The sequence below is a fragment of the Lepisma saccharinum genome, chromosome 8 (genome assembly GCF_977018435.1).
Source record: "Lepisma saccharinum chromosome 8, izLepSacc3.1, whole genome shotgun sequence".
NCBI lineage: Eukaryota > Metazoa > Arthropoda > Insecta > Zygentoma > Lepismatidae > Lepisma > Lepisma saccharinum.
The window spans coordinates 88,352,898-88,372,804 of NC_139236.1; the positions used below are offsets into that span (position 1 = coordinate 88,352,898).

Genomic DNA, 19,907 nt, shown 5'->3' on the forward strand with positions numbered 1-19,907 from the left:
CAATACAGCAGAGTTGTCGAGCATCTTGGGGAGCTAGAGAACAGAATTGTCGTGTATATCTCGGGGGAAAAAATAGAAAAACGAAAGCGATTCCTGCGGTCCGTTGGCGATCAATGCCATAGTACCCTACCACCACACTCAAAAGAAAATGTTCTATCCCTCATGCAAATGTTTGATTCGCATGCAGAGAGATTTTTACATTTTCCGACACTATTGCTGACAAAACTGAAAACTGTCATGAAGAATGTCTCATATATTTCACAGACATTGACGCATACATGTCACACATGACAAACGCTCATGTGTGAACCTGCTAGCTGGAAAACTAACGATCACACAAGATTGCTACTTCCTCTTGACTAGCAGAATGATGTATCACAGCAGACGGCTGGATTATATGATGGAATGATACCAGTGGTAGCTTCGGTGACAACCCCTCTTAGCTGCTAGGGCAAATTTAATTCGTTTATTTCCCCGCCTGACATGTCCTTTTTTGCAAATGACAAAGATTGACATTGAGCTGCGTTCCTCTTTTTATGTCGCCGCTACGAGAGATGTGTGGCTACCGGCAAGATTGTCAGGAACGCCTTTGATCACAAACTACGCTTAAAGCTTTAGCGTTACGAAAGTTTTTCTGAGATGATAAAATTATTTTGATTGCTCACGCGGAGAAGACTGCGATGGAAGCATTTCCGGGAACTTCGTGGAAGTTATTTGGTCTATGTTAATTCGCTTGTGGGTTAGCTGTTTTGTGGTTTGTCCAGTGTGGCTCGATTCAATACCTGTTGCATTTTCTGTAGAAGCTGAACAACCGCGATATCATGTTGTACTGGTAAGGTTAATCAGAGATGAACGTCATGTCTTGTATACGCTGACATAACCGCAGGGGGTAAAAACTAAACAGGGGTATTGTCTGTACGCTAGACTGTTGCCTTTGAAACAGTATAGTATCGGTTTGAATATTTCGTTACATCATGGCGCACATAGTGGATATGGTCTGTCGTACAGTATCCAAGACATGGGTGTCAATTGGGGAAAGGGGGGAGGGGTGAGAGGTTGACCTCCAAGATTAAAAAAACAAACAATCATATACTCTTCTCCATTTTATCTGTAACTCCTTTCCCGTTTCGTTTTCCTTCTTTGGAATTGTGTATCCAGCGTTCTCTATCTTGCATCTTTCTTCTTGCTTATTTACCATCTTCATTCTTTTCCTGCAACTGACTTGCCACCGAAAGTGGTGTAACAGCCAAATTGGTGCAACACCACACCTAATCGAGTCTTAACGGCCTCAACATTTGGTATGGTTTAACAGCAAATAGTGTAACAAGACACCAAATATGGTGCTAAGGAACGCTAATTCTGCACTAAGATCAAACTCAGTTGCATATTTTTGTAGTGTAAGTATTTCTATGTCATATCCTTCTTAAGTTTCTTTCGTTATTCAAAGTACGTGAAACATTTGAAAAATTCAGAAGACCAACTACTGAACAAAAAACAAACATCTTATAATCATTATAAAGATACACTCTCCTAGTTTTGTTTCCAATTTCACAAAAGTCACAAATGCTCTATGTGTCCACCTTTAGTGATGCGACAAATATCCACCTAGGTATGCGATAATCCACCTCATTCCAGACAGAGTTAGCATATCACTGTTGATAAAGAGCCACGGCATCGGCTAATCGGTCCCTGAGATCCTGGATATTACTGGGCAGTGGGTGGTAAGTTACCGGGGTGGCCACCCCATCCTCTCTCCATATATGCGCCTTATCAGCCTTCTTCGGAAATTTACTGAACGACATATTGCTACTATGGCATCCTAGCAGCAAAACACGGCAACACCTCACGGCGCATTGCTTGTATAAAAAAACTTGCACTGTTTCTCTCTCTATTGAAGTTACAGTTCTAACAACCCGTTTAATTATTTTATAACTGTTTTAAATGTTTCACGAACTTATGAATAACACCGCATGTATGTCAATTTGTCAAAGTTGTTCTAAGTCTACTTTCTACTCATGTACGATAACTGGGAGTAGATCTAGTTTAAAGCGGGATCCGAACAGTATGGTTCTGGGTACAGGAGCCAGAGGCTCGTCATCACGCAAGAAAACAATTTCCTTGGTTAACTACGGTGAAGTCATTTAGCACTCGAGTGTCTTCCAAAAATATGATCGATTAGACGTGTGGAATAGGTGAGAAAATGTTCGGCAAAGCCAGAGCTGCCTCGATAACTCTCTGCTTGCAGCACAGGGCGGTATATCCGAGACCAGAGGTCGAGCCCTGCACTCTTGTCTCGGGAATCTGAGGAGCAAGGCCGCGCATAACGGTAGATAAGGGGAGAAAGCTACTGGGTGGAGCAAAGCAGTGCGCGCTGCTGCAGCATTTTCCCATCCACGCGTTCATTCGTCGAGCCCTCTCGAGTCCCAGTTGGGCAGAGGAGTTGCTTTCGTTCGCTCCCTCCAGAGATCCCCGGGACATAGTGTAGCTCCTTTCGATATTTCTACGGTGGGAAACCGGCTGTGTGTGTACATTGGGCAAACCAAGCCCCCATATGTATTGGACTATACTGTGCAATCTTGTGATGCCCGCGACCAGAGATTGTCGAAATCTGCCCAGATCCCTTCGGCGCCCCCCAGAGAGGACTAGGTGTTCCAGTCAGAATCCCGGTCTTATCGTTGTCCATTATAAGGGATCAATACGGAAAGGGTGGGGGAATAGGTAATCGATATACTAACCTTCTCATGTTCTCCATCTCTGTTTAGCCCCGGGACGGAATCCAACAGCAAGATCTGGTCGGGATGTTTTCTGCCTGCGAAGGATTTTTCTATCTGTGCGTGATGCACCTTTAAGGAGACACGCGTTTTTTCTTCGTCTCCTCAAAGAAACTTGTTTGCTATAACGCTGAAGGCCAGGTAGAGATGTAGGGATGCAGGCACTCTATTATTCGTGTCTTCGGATAGAGTAAAAACTCCACCGGAAAACATCTTTCAAAAGACAAAGAAATTGTCAGATATTTCCCTACATCTCAATACCGTACGAGGAAATTTTCCTACGTGAAAATATAGTCTACAGAAATTCCTCTACATGACAACATACGAGAATCATTTGAAAAGTTCTCGAGATAAAATACAAAATATGGGATTACCTGTTGAAATTTATTTTCAACATATGCACTATGTCCAACGGTGTTCTAAAACCTTTGTGTTATTAAGGAAGTCAGATTTCTCCCGGCCTGCAAAATACTCTTTCAACTGATACCTTAAGATTAAGTTAGTCTTCTTCTGATGACATTCGATGTCCACCAGTAAATTTTTCAGCTTCGGAAAGAGATGGAGGTTCGATGGAGGAAAACTAGGTGATTGCGGCAGCAAATCATGCACCAATTCATTAATTTAAGTCACTGCAACGACATGTGTGAGGAGGAGCATTGTCTTGATGAAAGATGGAATTTCTTCTTCATACACCCGGCAGTTTATCGCCCATTTCCCCCCTTTAGCTGGTCCAAAAGGTTAGCATAGTACACCATGTACAAGATAGCCATCGCGAATGGGAATGGATGGGAAGCTGCTGGTATCCAGAAACACCACCATACCCAGGAACAGAACAGACAAGACATAAAAGACATAGCCACGTCTACAATCAAACGCCAGACTCTTTTTATATGTTTATAATTTGTACTTTCATATGCAATATATTGTACTGCATGAAAATATGTGATTATTCAATCTTTAGAATCCGCACGTAAGCTTCTGGCCAGCAGTCCCTCAGATTGCTGGATCTCGATTGCATACCATACTCATTCAAATAATAAATGTATCAACATAATCGGAAGAATAAAACAAGGAAATTACGTAACACACAAGACAAATCACGTCCTGGTTTATCTATTAAGGCGCTAGGACAAACGTGGCACCAGCTTGTGTGGGTGGTGGTGAGTTCGCACACAAAAATGTAGTTCCAAAAAACTAACGACATCATCTAATAAAAATAACCCGTGGCCCTACAGCCCTGGAAGAGCCTTAGCCTATCTCCCGACTGCCAGTCTCCCTCCCACAATCCTATCTTATAGGTGTGGACATCTTCAACCGGTAATGGGGTGACGTGGGGTCAGCACGTCGAACCCTCAGCCGTTATAGGAGATTTCCTCACTCGTAGCTCCCCACCTAACGATGATGGGTTGCCACCGGTCCTATACACAGGCTGAGAACTCAAGAGACTGAACCCATGCAGTCCCGCAGTCGGAGCCCAAAGCACAGCGTCTTAGACCGGACGGCTACGGAGGAGGACACGACGTCATCATCTCTCCGGATGATTTAATTGACTTAGCCACATTTGGCAGTGGAGATTAGTGATGTTTACATTGTTTTGAGTATTGTTTTGTTTTTGGAGTGTAGTAATGCATCCTTGTTTCATTATTGGTCAGAGTCAGTTGAATTTCTTTGAAAACGGGTTAAACATTAGTCAGAGATTTGCATTCGTAACGTGGCACCTAGCTTGCAGATACTTTTAAAGCATCATAATAAATGCATCGATATTAATAAATAGAGCGAGGCAAATTTTTTTAAAAAGGAAAATAATTGTCTTGTGGGAGGGGAATTGTACCAAAAATCAATTACCATCACTGGAGAGATCTGTCCTTTTCTCGAAATGATCAGAAGCATCAGTAACCATCAGTAGTAAACTGCTGCAGGAATTCGTCAATGCCGGAAAACTAGACGGAAAGTAAAGCTACTGGATAAGCCATAACATTACTCTCCTCCGTTCGACAATGGAAAACGTTACATAAACCTCCCCGCCCTATCTCAGGATCTAATACGTGTAGAGAGGGACGCAATGCGAAGTCAAGGAAAAGTAGCCGATTGAAATCGACCGGCTTGCCTCTTATGCATCCGGAACACCTCTCTCTCCCTCTTTCCTGAAGAATTGGCCCGGATCCAAAATCGCTCCGGTCTATGCGGAAGCGCTGTTCCGACAACTGCTCCTCCGAGTATCAACATCCACTTGTCACCGTCTCCATTGTCTCCGAGGCCTTGCGACTCTGCCAAGTCCTATTTACTTAGAAACCTCAAACCAAATGATCCCTTTCGGCCCAAAATAAGAGGCGCCCCCTCACTGCCATCGGCAGTGTCTGATCCAAGTTCGGGGGGGAGGGGGCACTGCTGGCAGTTGCATCAGGGCGGAAAGCGGGTGACAGCAGGATTAGTTCTGTCGGAGTATGTATCAGAAATTTCTCCAGGATTTACCAAGAGATGCTGCATTTCCTCTGTGTTGGAACACCTTACCCCATTCTCCAAAACACTTAAATTGTGCCATTCGGGATAGTACCGAGGCGGATTTGCAAGAATATGAGTAGAACTCTTCGAGAATTATCGAGACGAGGCAGACCTCTGTAAAATCGAGAACGAGACAATATCCCAGACACTCTTCATACACTTTGAAATTTCCTCACAAATTTTCTTTGGCTGCTAGATAACATTTTCCACAGAATTTCAATTAAAATAGAACAATATATACAAAAAAAAAAAAAAAAAAAAGTATTTGCGGAAACGTCCCTACAAAGCAACATTTGCCCGGAAACCTTCCTACAAAGGCAATATTTGCAACGGTTGATTGATTGATTGATGGAGTTGGTGTTTTAAGTCCACTTTATGCACAGTAAGGCTAATCGGGACTCGATCTATAGTTTAAATATTTGCAACGGAAACTTTCCAAGGTAATATTTGCAAGGGAAATTCCCTACAAGGCAATATTTGAAACTTCCGTTCAAGGAAATATTTGCCACGAAAACTTCCCTGCAAGGCAATAATTGACACAGAAACATCCCTACAAGGCAATAATTGACACGGTAACCTCTCTACAGGGCGATGTTCGTCACGGAAACTTTCATCCAAGGCATTTTTGCCTCAGAAATTGCCTTACTAAACAATATTTGTATCCGACAACTCCTTACATGAAAATTTGAACGGAAACTTTACGAGACAAGAGCATTTCGTCTCGATTTGCTCAGTTTTTTGTTCTTGGTCTCGATATTTAAAATCCGATTTCGTACACGTCTCGAATTCTGACACCTGTCTCGGTAGGATACCTACTAGGTCCCCAAAAAGTAAAATGCAACTAACCAATTTTGGAGTCCACGGTCACTGCAAAACCAAATATCCAAAATGAAAACACAATTATAAATAAGAGGTAAAAAACAGCCTTATCTCTTTTCGCAAACAGAGCTGAAAACTGACTAAGGGGAGGTCGGACCCGAGCTGCATGCGAAATACGCCGTCCTCTTCCATCACGGGAGCTCGACAAACAGGAGAAGCACCATAATAAAGAGAAAAAGAGCATAATTTGCCGTCCGCCGAGCGGTGGAAAATCCTACCGGCCTGAACCCTGCAAGCAGATCACGTTTCAAATCATCTCCGGTCCGCTTCCTCCTCAATTCAGAGTCAAAGCTCCTTGAACCTCCCCCGGAGGCGGGGATTTCGAAATGGGATTCCACCCTCCTCCAGAGAGAGAAGCTTGGGGGAGTCCCTTTCTTTGGCAGACATAAATTATTTGCAACCGTGGACGTTAGGAAGAGTCAGCTAAGGTATATTTCCACACATCATCTCTGTGTAAATCTAACAACAGGGTAAAGAGGAGGAGGGAATAATCTGCATATACAACGAATTCTAGGGATTAAGACATTTTTGAGAAAAATGCAGGCTCGACCGGGACTCAAACCCGGGTTTCTGGCATACCGTGCTATTGCTCTACCAACTGACCTACCGACCCAGCCAACGACAACCAATTCCGCACAGGTAAAACAGCGAAAAATCACGCGAAGCCAGGGCTGACTCGGTAGCTCAGCTCAGTTGGTAAAGCAATAGCATGGTAGTCAAGAGGCCCTGGTTCGAGTACCGGGCTGGACGCATTTTTCTAAAAAAAAAATTAAAAAAATTACATGGTACATATCCTGCGTGTGCCAGATCGTAACGTAGTTCTACGGATGGATATCCTGATTTCAAATTATCCTAATGTAGCGGATAATCCTAATGCAGGATTCGATATTGACAATATGGATACGCTGCATATCCTACGGAAGACGCGGGGCAGGTGATCTGGACCAGGATATTTTCTACTCATTTCCCTGTTTCTGCGCGGGTCTGAGGCCCACCCAGCCATATATCTACGGGAGCAACCCTGGTGGGTACATCAACCCAATTATGGCCGAGATGAAGAATATGTGGAGCTCTACCTCCACATCACCCTATCTTCATGGCATGTGTCGACATGCACATACTTTTACCTGATATCCTACTAATACGGTTAATGCGGATATTCAGATAATCCCTGTATGCAGATTGCTATTTACTTTCTCAAGCACAGTAAATTATTGTGGTAAGAATGGTTTCGGAAATTAAGCAAATCATTACCACGTAAAGGCTTGAGATTTGATCATTACATCCAAATTTCAACCTTACTTCCACGTAGTACATCCCGGTTAACTGCTTTTTCCAGGCCAACGAGGCCCCGGCGTCTCGACCTACGGCCAGTATAATCCTCTGTAGGGCTGTGTGGGTCTTCTTCTTACGAGGGTCGTTCAAGGAAAAAGTTTCATGTTGCAAAAACTTTATTTCTTAAGTTACAGACTTTTCAACATAATTTCCAAGGCGGCACAAGCATTTATCCCATCGTTGCACAAGTTTTTGAAAGCCATCTGCAAAAAATTCGGGGTCCAGGGAACGAAGAACACTTTTCACGGCTGTCTGAACCTCCAAATCAGTGTGAAAACGTTGATTTGCTGCAGGAAACAAGTGAAAGTCACTCGTGGCCAAGTCAGGGCTGTAGAGGAGTGTGGTAAATCCTGTGTTAGTGCTGCCGAATGGGGACGAGCATTGTCATTCCAAAAGAATGACACCAGCAGAAAGGTGCCCAGGACGTTTGCGGCGAATTGCTTTTTTCACTTTCTCCAGTGTTTGGCAATGACGTGCAGCACTGACGGTTTCCCCTTTCTTCAAAAACTCTGTGAGCAATACTTCACACCGCCAAAACACGCTGTTCCGCCATGACTCGCTACTCCTTATGGCCAAGGCACGTTTCTTACTTGCATGACTCACGCTAATCACGTGACGCGCATGCGCGGTAGCCCGCACGAACGTTGCATTGTGTGTAAATGTAGAGGAAACACGAAAGAACACATTGATAGTTTCATTTCACTTATCGGGGTCGTACTTTCTCCCAAAAAAAAACAAAGGAAAACGTTTTCCTTGAACGACCCTCGTATATGTGCCGAGTGCTCCTTTACAGCCTCCACCCAGGTAAGAATATTTTAGTCCTTAGACATGTTAGTTATGGTAAGGGGCTGGGCCCCTGTATGATGTGACGGATGTAATATAGCATAGACGCTGACGCACCCACATAATTCACTTCAATCAATCATATTATTGCGAGATATTTTCACTCGCAATAATAGAAATTTGCTAGTGAATACTAACGTGGATGATCATCTGTTCTCTTATTTATACAAAGAATATCGCAAGGTTCTTCCTTGTAACATACTTGCATACTTCTGTGCATATTATTCATTGTCTTTTCTGTAATAGGATATCGCCCAAACGCCACATCCGTTGATAAGAACGCTTGAGCATGCAGTAGATCGACTTACCTTGTAGTAAACAGAAGAAAAAAGCTCTCTCAAACATACCTGCAAGAGAAGACAAAGAGCATGTTAGTATCTTATCAATACATTCCTACATTAATGTCAACAATAGCAGCACATAGCTTTCGACATTGCAGAGGTCAAATAACAATAAATGGATGTTTACTCCTACACGCCAGTTCGTTCCTACGATTTTTCCAACTGGGAAAGGACGATACCTTGAACAGTCATCATACATACCAGGGGCGCCGTTAGGAGTGTGCTACTAGTCCCTACTCGATGATCACATATCGTCACAGTCATACTTCCTAGGACTATGCGTGACATAATGTCTACAGGGAAGGAAAATTTGAAGCAGTATAGCGAAAGGGTAAGAACAGCACAACAAATGCATTGTTAAAAGTCAGAAAGGTACTTTAGATTTTCTTTTGGCCCTTTTAAATACTGTTTAACAATGCACGAATTGAGCAAATGGATTAAATCAGAGTTTCATCCTGGCAACTTCTATGTATGTTGTTGGATACGAATAAAAATTGCCACTTTGACAGGTAAAATACTACTTTGATATTGAACATACCGTTTTGTAATTAAATATGCTACAATGAACGTCGAATATGTGGCATATCGAAAAAAAATGAACAATAGTTTAGAATAGATAGTACTAAATATTGATTGTAAACAAGAATTTCTCTGTTCTTGAAAGTCATTCCTTAATAGCACACAAAACAGAATGAAACTGATTTATTCTAAAACGAAAAATTTTTGGAACTTCGTTTCATTGTGAGACTTTAGGAATTAAGTTGTAATGGTATCCTTCATTTATCCTTTCGTACATCTCATCTGTTCTCATCCATCATTTCTTTTTGTTTTAAAATGTACTGTCTCTGGACGTGATCAGAGAGCTCCAACTGTCACAGTCGCATGCGTTTGCTGCATAAACGAAACTTCCCCACCCATGCGTCAGTCGCAAGCAATCCCTCCACGCAGCGAATGGCTGCAGAGACACAAGCCTTCCATCTGTCCCTATTCTGGGCAAGATCAATCCAATCTCTTCCATTCTTACAGATTTCCTTTAGGTCCATCTCATCGTTGTCCCTCCATCTTCGTCTTGGCCTTCCATCAGGTTTCCCAACAAGAATCATGTAAACTTATCTTTCCTCTATACCATTAGTGCCACATAGCCTTCCCACCTGAGTCTTCTTGATTTAATCATTCTATGTGGACAGAAAAACAAATTATGCAGTTATAAATTACGAAACCTTCTCCACTCACCTGTCTTCTCATTCCTTTTAGGTCCAAATATTTTTCTAAGGATGTTATTTTCACACAGATTACTAGAGAGAAAAGGTAAACTGCCCTTGCACTTAAAAGTTACCGCACCCTAGTCAGCCAGCCCCAAATCCCTCCTTGAGCTCGCCATAACAAATATGAAAAACTGTCAACATAAAGTTTATGAAACAAGGGACTGTTGTGTGAAACATGACTTGTTATAGCGAGCAACTGATACGCGCCACGATAGGCTTCGTCCGACAACAGAACAAGCAGTAAGCCGAGGATGGGACAAAAAGCGAGTTCTTAGTCGAAACAATTGATCTTTCATGAGCATTCTATTCCGAGTCATTTTTCTAGCAAAACAGCTCGCGCGGTTTGACAAGCTAACAACAGTTCGCTGATCTAGCAACAATGGAATTCCCATGTTTTGTGGAAAAGGAATATAAATCACCACTTATCAGTCATCTCCGCTATGGAACATATATAAAAATCCACAATGCAAGGATGACATGCTTAATAATTCAAAGGCTGTTTATTCGAAGAAATATTTCCTGTTCATAGTCGGGCAGTATCAGATGACGAACTGGTCGCCCGTGTTTGGGAGGAGGGGGAGTTTGGGGGAGGGAGAAGCCTCTAACTGCAGTTCTATATGGCTTTGAAGCATGTTTCAAGTGCCATGTCCCACGAACCAGCACGACAGGTTCATTTCTTTTTGTTCTTGCAATATGGCGTCACGAAGCTGGCCCACTGTGGGCAGTGTTTCCATCCGGCATTCTCAAACGCTCGACCTGGTTAGGTTTTTAACCTTTAGGCTCGAGTTTATCATTTATTTTTTGGTTGAGTTTGGTTATTTGCCGTCATGGGCGGCGATTATGGGAGCATGAGGGGCATTTCCCATCACTTGTCTACCAAATAAACTGTTCTTGTCCTCCAGCTTTGGCACCCAAACGCCGCTACTGTGTTACCGTCGCTTTTCTGCCTCATTTGGTTAATCGTGAAGACGAGGATGAGTAATGATATTATGAAAGAACACCCAAGCCCAGGCTGGGATTCGAACCCGAAATCCCTGGCGAGGTAGCACACCAAGTTCAGAAGATTTAAAAAATGCTTTGAAAGTTCACAGATTGATCAGTATGTGCCATGCTGCCATGCACCGATCCAGTCCTGCCAAACCAACTAAGACAAGCGAGGACAAATAGAGTCGAAAAGGGCAGCGAACTACCCTCTGTCCCGGGAATCTCTGGAGCAAGCGAACGAAAACAAGTCCTCTGCGCAAGTAGGGCTCGGAGAGAGCTCGGCCAATGAATGCGCGTGAGGGGAAACGAGTGCATGCAGGGAAAACGAGGCTTCAGCTGCCAACTGTTTGCAGCACCGAGCACTGCTTTGCTCCACCCAAGGGCACCCGTAGTGAGGGACCAAGGAGGGGGGGCTCTAGCCCCCCCTGAGATTTCTCCGATTTCTGGAAAGAGTTAATGTAATTCGAATGGTGAATTTGTAGCGATATATTACAACAAAAAATGTTGTTTTCTGTGACTTACAGACAGTAAGTTACAGCAACTATTATTATTATTGTTATTATTATTTGAAGTAGGGTTACATTTAAGCTTTCAGCCATTTTTACACTGATTATCTAAATATGAAAAACAGCTTTTTGGCGGTATAAGTTACGCGAATTGTTTATAGATATACAGAATATGGAAATTACAAATGCATGTATTTTTTTTAAACATAAGTAGTAGTAGTAGTAGTAGTAAAGATGACACGTTCACTTGGTTAATGTCCAAGATCTGAAGAAAGCTGCCGCCACGAACGTGGATGGGGATAAACAGCGGGCGAGTTGTTTTCGTCCAATCACACTTAACCTTCAGCCAATGGGCGCAGCTGTCATTATGCTCGTCTACTCCACGTGGAGTCTCGGTCGCATGAGTGCGGATACGATGTTGCCGTACTTTGCAACTTCAATGTGAAGACCGTGGGAAGGTGCTTGTGCGCGGAGGGACAAGGTGGCGTAGAGTAGATGTGTGGCAACACTGTGGATTGAATGTGATTGTTGCAGCTGGTGGTCGCGCTCCGTGGACTTCAAAGCCAGCAGGTCGTTAACGTAGCTAGCGTGTCGACTATAGTAGTAGTAGTAGTAGCAGCAGCAGCAATAATAACAAAATAATAGCAATAATAATAATAAAGTTTCTGTGACCCTGCCTCCCCTGAGAAAAATCCTGCGGGCGCCCTTGGCTCCACCCATTCGCTTTCTCCCCTTCCCTGCCGTTACGAGCGGCACTGCTCCACAGATTCCACAGACACAGTGTAGATGGGGTCTAATCTCGCATCACGCGCGTCAACAACGGGCTGGATCCTTTCTCGTATGGCTCTATGGCAACACTACAGGTCGAAAATGGCGATAAAGAGCCCGCAAGGATGAAGATGAGCTGTTCGCAAGAGGAGGTCATCTCGCGCTTGGGTCACTCGCAAACATATCCGCTGAGCAACAAAAAGCAACAAGGAGTACAAGTATGTGGTATGCAATGCATGTGGAAGTAGGGTGGTTGAGAATGGGAACTGCATTCCTGAACAAGATCCTGAGAATGAAACTCCAAGAATAGCACAGGAACTGCATCAATCACGTCATTGCCGTTTTGCGTTTATTGTGGGAGAATCGTGACGAAGTAATTGCCGCAGAAATGCAACAGACATATTTTTTTACATACATACGAGGTCTGGCGTAAATGAAGTGGCATGCTTGAAATTCTTACCAACTTGTATAGTTGCAATGTTTGTTCCCTGACATTTAAACTTGAGCAATATAGAGAGTGGTCCGAAAAGGACTTTATAACTTTGTAAGTGTATAACCGTTTAGGGTAAGGACGGGGCAAACGGACACTGGGGCAAACGGACATCCCCTAATAAAAGTACGAATATTTTCGGTTTGAAGTTAGCAACAGTGCAGCAGTTGGAGTTGTGTACGAAACTGAAAGCTGCAGCAAAAAATCAAAGAAGTTTAAACGCACCACAAGTGATGAGTGCCGTAAATGGAAAGATGTGTACAACCAGGGTCAAAATTGGGTGCAGTGCTTAGTGTTCTCTCTGGTTCCATGTAAATTGTGTTGCAAAGGGTAATGGCCCATATTATGTGTGTTGTTATTGTGAGAGTGATCATAGTTCATAAATCATGACGTGTCCATCTGCCCCGATCAAATGTCCGTCTGCCCCGAACGTGCGGGGCAAACGGACACTGCCGCATCCGGGGATTGATCAGACTATTTTGAGCCAGATGTTCATTTGCTTGCATACTATGTGCTATCATTGTGTTAACTGAAGTTTCAGACCTTTTATGCCAATAGTTATTTTCATTCTTCAATAAAAGGTTTCACAGATATTTTGAAAAGTGTGCTTAGGGTGTCCGTTTGCCCCGTCCTTACCCTATTCGGAAACGTTACAGAACTTGTGGTGTCATTATGTAGGAAATCCATCAGGTTTGACTAGCGTTGAGGAATAGTACCGAATTCCGACACCGCAAGAGCCAACGGAAGTTCCACTAAAATTGACTGCTTTCTCAGGCGAGCTCGCTGTGTGTTTTGGCCGCGTTCACGTCCGGCAAGATGGCGCACTACCTCACCGAAGTCCGGGATGTCCTCAATAATCGATTTCCAGGTCGATGGATAGGCCGAGGTGGGTCAATTGCGTGGCCACCTTGTTCACCCGATCTGACACACCTCGATTCTTATTTTTGGGGGTTTCATTCATCGGCAGGGAGACAGAGGCTGGAGGGAGAAGGACGACTGGCCTTATCAGGGATTCGAACTGCGGTCCTTGACTTCACTAGACATACCACTATGCTAGAATACTTCAAGGTGCCACCTGTAACCAGAATCTCCCAGTCACTAACCCTGAACCACATCTCCACATCCGTAAAAAGACAGCCTCCTTAATCCCGTCATCTTTTCCTCGTTCACCATCTCCCAGTTGGTCCAATAAACTAACACGCTCTTCCAAGACTTCACGATTTTTTGTGCCCTTTTCTTCTTTTCTATCTTTCTTTTTTACCACACGATCGAGCACGTTCTGGAGAAGAAGTTCAACAATCTAAATGAAAAAAGAAAGAATTGTCACCCGCTTGGTTGGGCAACCGTATTTAAATGCAAGCCGAAATTCACGTTCCTCGTCTCTCTTCAGAACGAGACAGCAGCAGTGTTGCCATCTGCTTTTGAGCAAATTCCCAAGAATTTGAAACACTTATTCATATCGACTCGTCATTATAGGCTCCCTTTTTTTTAAATGCCTTGCTATAGTTTCATTTTAATTAAATGTAAGTATTACTGTTTTATTTTCTACTGCATTCATTGAATGTTTTATGGAAAGCTTCTCTTGTCTAATGAATTGGCTGAGTTTCGAGTTTTGATTTAAGGCCACTTTATGCACAGATAAGCTAATCGGCACTGGAAATACAGTTTAAACTGGGATCCGAACTACTGTGCCTCCACCAGGTATCGATCCCAGGACCCTTTAATTACAAGGCGACGATGTGACGGAGTGGTTAAAACAGCGCGCTAGGCCAAGGGCCCTGGGTTCGAGTCTCTGCGTGGGCATTTGTATTCTCTGTAAATGTGCCTTCATTAATTTCATCATAATTATCATCACTCGTCCACAAGTGGCAGAAAAGGGAGGTAAAATAACTAACTAAATCAATCAATCTAATGAAAAAAACAGACTAATAAATTGAAACGAGCACCTTGGGCTTTTAATTAAAAATCCGTCCCATAGCCCACATGATATCGTTCGAGATTGCTACGGGTGGCAACACTGAACAAGAGACAGTGATAGTTGGATGGGTATGTGCGGGAGGGGAAAGAGGAAAGACCCATACCAGTTTTTCAACTGGTATGTCGCAATCGCGCTATCACAAGAACATGCTGTTTCGACACAATGAATATCTTGCAAGTTTGGTACATAGGAACAAAAAAAAAGAAACACATGTACACCATTATAAAGATGCGAACATATCTATTACGAATGACATCAAAATTGTGCAATAACAGCCTTTCGCTTGAATGGGAACCGGTTCGTAAGGTGCCGTTCGGTCGTGGAAATGTACAGAGCGATGAGAGAGCCATCTCATGGCTAATTCGTCAAACTTTCTCTTCGTTTGGGATCCGAGTGAGGATTTTGCAACCAATCTCAACTTTCTGCAACTTCTACTGGAATTTTGAGAGTGGAAATATTCACTTTGCAGACGCTTAATTATGCATGACGATGCCAAACTGAATCAATTCTGGTTCGGAACAATTTGGGTAGACACGTTGAAAAGCGTGATGAAATTAGGAATGGAAAAATTACACGACGTAGTCTGTGATCCTATCATGGAAATTACATTTAATTCGAGCTTTTTTTAATGACAACTGACGATCGGTGATCATGAGAGTTGTAGGTGAGAGGTCGCACGACAAACGTTATGAAAAAAAAACTATCAGTTACAGCCTTTTCTTGAACGAGACGTGCAAAAGTTATTATCAAAATGCATTTCAGAAATTCGAGTCTCCCCATTTACATAATGATAATAATAATAATTATTATTATTATTGTTAATATTTCGAATAAAGTTTATTTTTGTTAGTTTATAATATTTATTATTGTATAATAACATTTATATCCATGATAATAATACTTATTATTTTTCTACTATTCAACTTTTATCGATTGCCAGACACACCGCCCCCCCCCCCCAAATTTATGGCGACGCCCATGCTCAGCACATATATGGACAGACAGGAAACAGAAAACAAAACACACAGCTTTACAAAAGATTACAATGGCCGTAGAGCCTTGTTGGGGTTACCGAGGTGTACTACGTTGAAGTGAGGTTGACCTTCTTGTGTGCATTCTCAAAAGGTCACCCCGTGTCCCTACGGGTGTTCTTTGTGTGGATCCCTTCACCAATTTCATCATATCATCACTCATCCTTATCATCGCAATTAGCCAAAAGTGGAAGAAAAGATAACATAAACAAAATCAATCCATAAAGGAAGCAAGGTCATTAGAACTGTATAAGTTGGGACTGTGTGTGGGGGGATTGCCTGATGTATGTAATTACATATTCTATTCCTTTATAGATACATACCTTGAACAGGAAAATGTCAACGAATTATACAACTGACATTAATTTGCGTAAGTTTTGTGTTACACATTTTCACATATTTGCACGATATTACATATTTGCTAATTTAATTTACATAAAACAACATATTTCGGAAATTCTTTCCTATCTTCATCCTTTTTTCTATATTTTCGTTCTCTGAAATGGAAGTCGAAAGAGGCGTTGAAGGAAAAAAGAGAAAAAAAAAACAAAAAACAAACGGAACTGTTATTTATCGAAAGATGCTGGAGTTTCTCTCCCCCCCCCCCTTTCTGGTTACATATTTTCGTTTCACTTTCAGGTTTAGGCAAAGCACCTAGAAACTTGACATCGGTAGACAAGAAAACTGCTTTCCTGTACGTAGCTAGTTACACAATATGCTTGTTCCCTTGTACAAATAGTACAAAGGTAGATATGGATTTTCATTTGATTGTTCTTTCTGTAAACGCATTTTTTTTACAATTTGTTTCGAAAGTTTAAAAGAGCTCTCTTACATATTTACATATTCTACAACAATTTGCAATTTGAAAAGTAATTAATAGTTTACAAAATTGGTTTCTTAAATATGTACACGTTGCTGTGCTTCTTTTGAGTTTATAAATTTGATACAAATTTTAATTTGAATAACTTTATATGTTTTAAATTACGTTGCATATGTTCAAATAAAATAAATATCTAGCAGAATTCTTGAAATTGGTTCGATACTCTATTATTATGGTTACATATTCTATGACACTACATATTTAGTTATATATCATTTTGATAATACATATTTCGGTACATATTTTATCAATTATTGTTACATATTCTATGATACTACATATTTAGTTATATATCATTTTGATAATACATATTTCGGTACATATTTTATCAATTATTGTTACATATTTATCTACATATTTTGTACTTTGATATTACATAAAAATTCGGGATATACTGATGACGTTATCTGGATGTAATATGAACTTATGCACGAGACGAGACAGAGAGGGTGACAGAGCTTCTCACACATGGGACGATTAATACTTTAAATAATATAAACTTTTCAATACGAAGTTCTGCTATAGCCGTAGAGTTAGGCAACACACACAACGCATTGCAGAGGAAGGCAGTATTTCAGGATCTACGTGTCACATTTTTATTGCCGTTGAGTGTACATTAAAATCCATTTTTAAAGATGTGTTGCAGAGAATCAATCTTATTTATGCAGATGACTTCCAACGACCCGCCGCAACACATACCCATACTTACTTGCCCTTATCAATTACTAGTTATGCAACCAGCCACCATTGCAACGCAAGATAGATAAAACATCCCGCATTACAGCATGCTCTGACGATCAGCCCTAAACGCATTGGAACAAATGCTGAATTTGCATGCGAAATTCGCGTCATTTCTATGCGCACAGGGAAAAATTATACGGAGTCCTCACCTCGTGCCGTTAGCAATTCAAACATACAACTCATCGATGCGTGTAAACGTGGTTTTTTAACAGTCAAATTGACCGAGCAGCGCGCTGAATATGTTGGAAATTTGCTTTTGCTTTTCGAATCTACAATTACCGTTGTAAGGGCAGGTTTCAACAAAAAGCTTCGTTATGATGGTGGTCCTCTAAAGATTTTTCATTTGATTCTTCCGTTTACATCGGTTAAACGTGACGACACACTTCTTTTCACAATAATTTCAGTATAGTGCAATTGAAGCTTTTTTACTAATATTGAGAAGTTCATATCAGCGTTTCCCTAATATTCACATACGTGGAGGACGAAGTGAAATTCAAGTTCAATGTCCTAAGTTTCTGATCACACCTCGTACATGCAGAAATTTCAAAGATCGTTCAGATCGAACTTCAACATCATTTCGCAACAACGTTCATATCAGCTTCTCTCATATATCCGCATGGTGAACGCCAACAACTTTCAAGGTCATGTCCTAAATTTTCGATCGCACCTCGGACATGAGGAAATTACAAAGACATTCAGATCGAACCTAAACTTCATTTCGCAACAAAATATGGCGGTGAAAGATTTAATTTAAACGCGGAACAGAACACGAGTCTGTGCTTCCTTAGCAAACGTATTTAATAGAGCGGAAAAACGAATTTAGATATTCTAAATAATCCCGTTGAGTTTTCAGAGACGCATGAATAATTCACTTGGCGAAGGGTGTCGTCGCTAAATGCTTTCCCGAGCCGATAAAATAATCGCTGATATTGCTCTTTATGTTTGTACGGGAACAGAATGCAGCTACGTGAATGCGATTTAAGTATTCAAAGCATGTCGGGTTCTGTTCATATTATGACCGTGAGAAAGCTCCCAATTCGAAACTGCCATCTCGTCTTTCGGGCGATGGCTGAATAAGGAGCCGAGGCTCTGAATAAATGCAGACGTGAGCTGTTACAAGCGAAGGAATTATGTCGCTCGGATTACCTCCCTGGATTCTTTCTCGTCGGCTGAGTCGTTAGCATCGCCAACTCGTATATCGGAAGCAATGGGTGTAGGTAGTGCAGCAAGAGGGGGAGAGGGCTGAATTGTTATTCAATGGTCTTACTCTTTTGGAAATCGGCAAATCTCGTCTCGCAACAATAATAAAATTCAACAAACGGAATGTGCGATTCGGAAAAACTGAATGCGAATCATAGCTTCCACGAATGGCTGATGCTATCGGCTTGTAGCTATAGGGTGACCAGATGTTCCGATTTTCGCAGGACAGTCTTTTTTTAGGGTCATGTCCTCTAGTCTGCGATGCTACTCCAAAAAACCAAATATGTCCTATTTTCTAACAGCGTCCTTCAAAACATCGAGACGAATTGTGTACCTCTGTGAAACTATTAGTCCCTTCTAAATTAACAGTATTGTTAGTATGCCAGAAATAATTGTAGATCTAAACATTTTCGCACTCGCTTCGCTCGCGGGCTTAGTCTTACGGAACAGCACATAGTTATTGCTTAGAAGCAGATATTGCATGCAGTCTGTTCATGATACGATATGAAGGTTTCAAGTCATAACTAAAAGTATATGCAGGGACGCTTTGAAAATTGTAAATAGCTCAATGGTGGGGGTTTGCATGTTTGATGCATTGATCAGATAATTACAGCTGTGACAACACAAATAAATTCTCAGTATTGCTTAATATTTTAATATTATTCCACAATGTATGGAAGTTTTATTATGGTAGGAAAGTAAGATAAAAAACAGTAAGAATGAGAAAGAGAGAGAGAGAGAGAAAGGAAAGTTAGCCTGTAAAATTAAAAAGATAAGAAAAAGGAGGAACGAAAAATGAAAAGGGTAATATGTAAAAAAGAAAGATCTCCGTGGCGAAGTGGTTGAATGCTAGGAAGCCAGGGGTCCTGGGATCGAATCCCGAACAGGACATGGATGTTCTTTGAGACATTAATTTATTCATATTATCACTCATATTTATTGTTGCAATTAGCCAAAAGTGACAAAGGCGACGTTAATTAACACAAATAAAATCAAGAAGAAAACATATTAATGAGAATTGTGTGATATTTCAGGAGACATGTAAGCAGCATGACTTTTTCTTTGCCAAAGAAGGGGGAGGGGCTGCACTTGACCTTGTGATCTTTTAATTATAGCTGCAATCCCCCTCCCCTCGGTACGCATCCATGGATGTCCTGCTTTTCGTTTCAGAAAATCTTGTCACCCTAGCCTTGTAATCAGAGGGTCCCGGTTCGATCTTTAGTGGAGGCGCCGGTCCACGTGGAGTAGTGGTTATCACAGCGCACTGCGACGCAAGGGTTCCCGGGTTCGAATCCCAGCCTGGATATGGGTTTTTCTGCATCTATTTCATCACAACTCAACTTCATCTTCGCGATTATCCAAAAGTGGCAGAAAAGGGAAGTAATATAAACCA

At 41.8% G+C, this 19,907-nt stretch overlaps 1 protein-coding gene across 1 annotated transcript in view; it reads right to left on the bottom strand.

Moving 5' to 3' along the window:
• Nucleotides 1-19,907, bottom strand: part of ttv (exostosin glycosyltransferase 1 ttv) — a 592,853-nt gene that overhangs the window by 529,563 nt on the left and 43,383 nt on the right. The window lies entirely within an intron of this gene.